This window comes from Dama dama, chromosome 19, assembly GCF_033118175.1.
Source record: "Dama dama isolate Ldn47 chromosome 19, ASM3311817v1, whole genome shotgun sequence".
Taxonomy (NCBI): Eukaryota; Metazoa; Chordata; class Mammalia; order Artiodactyla; family Cervidae; genus Dama; species Dama dama.
The window spans coordinates 81288391-81292996 of NC_083699.1; positions in this window are offsets into that span (position 1 = coordinate 81288391).

A 4606-nucleotide genomic window follows, 5' to 3' on the forward strand; every position below is an offset into this window, starting at 1 on the left:
GAAGCAATGGGAACAGTGACAGACTTTATATTTTGGGTTCCAAAATCACTGCAGATGGTGACTGCAGCCATGAAATTAAAAGACGTTTGCTCCTTGGAAGAAAAGCTATGACCAACCTAGACAGCATTTTAAAAAGCAGAGATATTGCCAAGAAAGGTTCGTTTAGGCAAAGCTATGCTTTTTCCAGTAGTCATGTATGGTTGTGAGAGTTGGACTATAAAGAGAGTGCTGAAGAATTGATGCTTTTGAATTGTGGTGTTGGAGAAGACTCTTGAGAGTCCCTTGGACTGCAAGGAGATCAAACCAGTCCATCCTAAAGGAAATTAGTCCTGAATATTCATTGGAAGGACTGATGCTGAAGCTGAAACTCCAATACTTTGGCCACCTGATGCGAAGAACTGACTCACTGGAAAAGACCCTGATGCTGGAAAATATTGAGAGCAAGAGGAGAAGGGGCGATAGAGGACGAGATGGTTGGATGGCATCGTCAACTCAGTGGACATGAGTTTGAGCAAACTTATGGCTATTGTGATGGACAGGGAAGCCTGGCATTCCGTAGTCCACAGGGTCGCAAAGAGTCAGACATGACTAGCGACTAAACTGAACTGAAATGACAGATAATATAAAGATGTAAAGAATGTAAACTTATCTTAAAATGTCCAGTGTTTTAGGCTAAATCTACATACTTTTACACTATAAAGTGGAAAAAAGATAGCAGCTATTAAAACAAAGATACACAGACAGAAAATGGTTATCCTGGCTGGATTTATATGATAGGGACTAGAATCTTGGGTAATCAGTGGGTCTTCATGTATGAAATAAATGAAGTTTAGAGAAGCTATTTATTGCTAGAGAGATGAAAACATAATTAGCAATCATAAAGCAGTCCTGTGGAGGTTCTGATTATCATGGAGCAATGGGTGGATTTTTGGAGACTTGGCTGTTTATATCTAATCATTTTCTTTTCCTTTCAAATATACCTAAATCTCCTACTAAGCAATTTTGTGCTGGGGAAATGGGGAAGGGGGATTGCATAAGCTAATGCCTGATTTATATCAGATACTAACATTTCCATTTCCTGAGACAGAATAGCCAGGTTATACCTGTGAGGCAAACAGACAGAAACAGAAAATGAATGACAGCCTGGGTGTTCCTTTTTTTCCCCCAAATTTTTGTCCTCCAGCAAGAATTTCTTTTGTTTCTTGATGCATCTTTTTGAAATGAAGATATTCACAAGATAAAATAAATGCTTTTTTCTAGTTAAAAATTTAAATTACTGATGCTAGTTAAATATCAGTGAAAATTGTCCTTATTTTACCCAGTGGATAAAGCTACAAGTTTATGAGGTGAGAAAAATTTCTCCTCCTTTTAATTCTGTGAAATATATTTTTAAAAGTGTCAGAGCAGAAGGAAGTTAGATTTCAGACTTACACATCGGATTCCATATTTCTAATGTGGCAAATCAAATCATTTTTGAGCAAGATGGCTGTTGTTGGCAGAGTGTTCTGAGGGTACCTCACTAATTCAGTTAAAAACTAGGTCATATTCCACTACAGCAAATATCACTCCATAGAAAAACTCTGTGCAACAACAGGTTTCCAAGGTCCAGGCACTAATCATTTTATGTCACAAAATATAAGAATTTGGTAAAATCTCAATAAAGAGAATTGAGACTCTTTCAGAATACCTTAAAATGGACTCACCTCCTTCATTTCATGGCATTTCATTCATATCATGGCAAACTAAACTAATAGCAGAGCTTGAGAGTTTGAGATGTTCTGTAACAGAAGATACAATGTAGATTCAAGTTTAACTAGAGTTGGCTTCAGAATTGTTACAGGAGAGAGCCTAGAGGAAGTTTGGGGTGCCACCAGGGAATCTGTGCTTTCACCAGGACTCCAGGTGGTTCTGTTGCAAGTCCTGGGAAAAGCCTCAGAGAATAACTCTCAATAATGCTCAAATAGAAATCTGCTTTTAGTTAAGAAGGACACAAAACAAGTCAAGATAGCACCAGAGATTTCATCAGTTTGGAGTGGTTGTCAAAAGGTAATAGTTTTTTGGGGGGCAATATTTACTTAATCAACTGGAATTAAACCTAGTTGTGAACCTGGCTTTTAGATTTAGTCCACTAAATAGTCTTTGGAATATTTATTACCTATGAATTATTTTTTGGTTTTAAAAAAATCTGTTCTCACAAATTATTTGGAAGCTTTCCCTCTGTTTCCAGTCTTTACGTCCTTAGTGATTTGTGTTGCAGAGTTGATTTCCCTTGTTAAAAAATGAGTCCCTCAATCTAGCAGCTTATATAGGTATTCTCAAGCATGGCTGGATACAAATCACCGGTGGAACTTTTTAAACCTATTGTTGCCCAGGCTCCACTCCTCACTCCAATCAAAATCTCTAGGCACAGGATCCCACCCCCCCCCCCACCCGCCCAAATCTACTTCCTTAAAAGCACTACTGCATTTTCATTTTGTTTTTAGCTTTCTTTGCTGTGCAAAAACTTTTAAGTTTAAGTAGGTCCCATTTGTTTATTTTTGTTTTTATTACCATTTTGACAGATGAATGGATGAAGTAGTACAGGTAGGTACAATGGAATATTATTTAGCTGTTAAAAGGAATTAATTTGAGTCACTTCTAGTGAGATGGATGAACTTAGAGTCTGTTACACAGAGTGAAATAAGTCAGAAAGAGAAAAACAAATATCATATATTAATGCATATAGCTGGAATCTAGAAAAATAGTACTGAAGAACCTATTTGCAGGGCAGGGACAGAGGGGCAGACATAGAGAACAAACTTGTGGCCACAGCAGGGGAAGGGGAGGGTGGGATGAACTGAGAGAGTAGGACTGAAACATTTACATTACCATATATAAAACAGATAGCTAGTGGGAAGTTGCTATATAACACACGGAGCTCAACTCAGGGCTCTGTGACAACCTAGAGCAGTGGGAGGGATATTCAAGAGGGAGTGGACATATGGATACTTAACGACTGATTGACATTGTTGTATGGCAGAAACTAACAAAACATTGTAAAGCAATTATCCTCCAATTAAAAAAAAAACAGTGTTACTCTATACCCAAGCTTGAGAACCACTGGTTTAAAGATAGCAAAATAAACTTTCTCTGAGATTTTCAAACATATTCTTCTTAGTTGTTTACTCTTGCCGCAACCAGAACCATTGCTGCGCTAGATTCAGTGCATTCTTGTAACTCGGAGTTTTGTGCTATGCTATCTCTGATAGAGTCACTGGTGAACAATAGCTGAGATTATTAAGCAGGCTTCACTTCTGGGGCTGATAAGCCAGAGGCCCAAGGTATACTGACAAGGATAGAAGTTTTCTCTAAGTGACATTGTGATCACCTTGAGGAGCAGTGAGAGAAAACTGCTGAAGCAGTGTCGCACCACCCGGCCTGCAGTAGAAGAAGGTTTTGGAGACTGTAGCACTTAGACCTTTGAATCACACTGGTACGCTATTGGGGAATAGGACTATGCTGAACAACAAAGAGTCTAGCCAGTCTGAAAATACTCAGATTTAGGTCAAGTTTGAGAGATGACAGAGGCACTGGGCTTCCTGATTCCCAGACTCTGGGATTACTGACAGAAGTCTATCTGGGCAATTTCAAAGATTCCTAAGATAGGATATTACAAACTCTCTGGCTTATATTGGATAGTTCTGACCTGAATTTTCCAAGGAGCTGCAGCAATTAGCTCCCTGGATTTTATTCCTACAATGCTTCTTCCCGCGTTTGCCTGTGTAGTTCTGTTACTGACTGCAAATTTCCAAAAAGCAGGAACCATTTATGCTGATTCTCTGGACAAGAATACAGCACAGTGACACAACATGTCCAGTACTTCAGGATGACTTAATGTTCTCAATGAGGAGCGTCCACCAAATTAGTTACTGCCCCATGGAACAAAGATGGGTGATGTTCAAATCAAACATGCCTTCCCTCAGCCTGTGCCCAAACTACAAGCGTCACCAGAACACCCCTTGTTCAGTCAGTCACTGGAATGCTTTATCAGTTGAGGAAGGAAGAGGTTTTGAAACTTCTAGATAACATGGAGCAGGGGGGTATAACCATCATTTTTAGACAAGTGCCTTTAAAATCTTGCTACCCAAAGCGTGGTCCTCAGACCAGGAGCATCATCACTGTCTAGAGATTGTTAGGCAGAATTTCAAGCGCCCGTCTCAGGCTTACAGGATCAGAATCCACTTTTTATTAAGATGCCCAGGTCATTCTTGTTCATATTTAGAATTTGAGATATCAATAGATCTAGTAATTGATCAATCTAGCACCAATCAGCGCCCAAAACAGAGATTCAGCCCTTTGTACCCGCCTCTCACCCGATCCACTCTGTAGCAACCGAACCCCCGGAGACATCGGAACGGGAGCTGCCGAGGGCAGCTTGGTGATTGGCTAGTCAGACCACGTGACCTGCGCTGGCCCTCCCGTGCTAGTGGATTGGCTCTCGCGGACGCTGACGGACGGGGCGGGGGCGGGCCAAAGCCAGGTCGAAGGGGCGCGCGCGGTGGCGCGGAGGGGCGAGAACGCGAATGCGCGTGCGCGAGCGGCGGGGCTCTTTCCCCGAGCCGTCGGA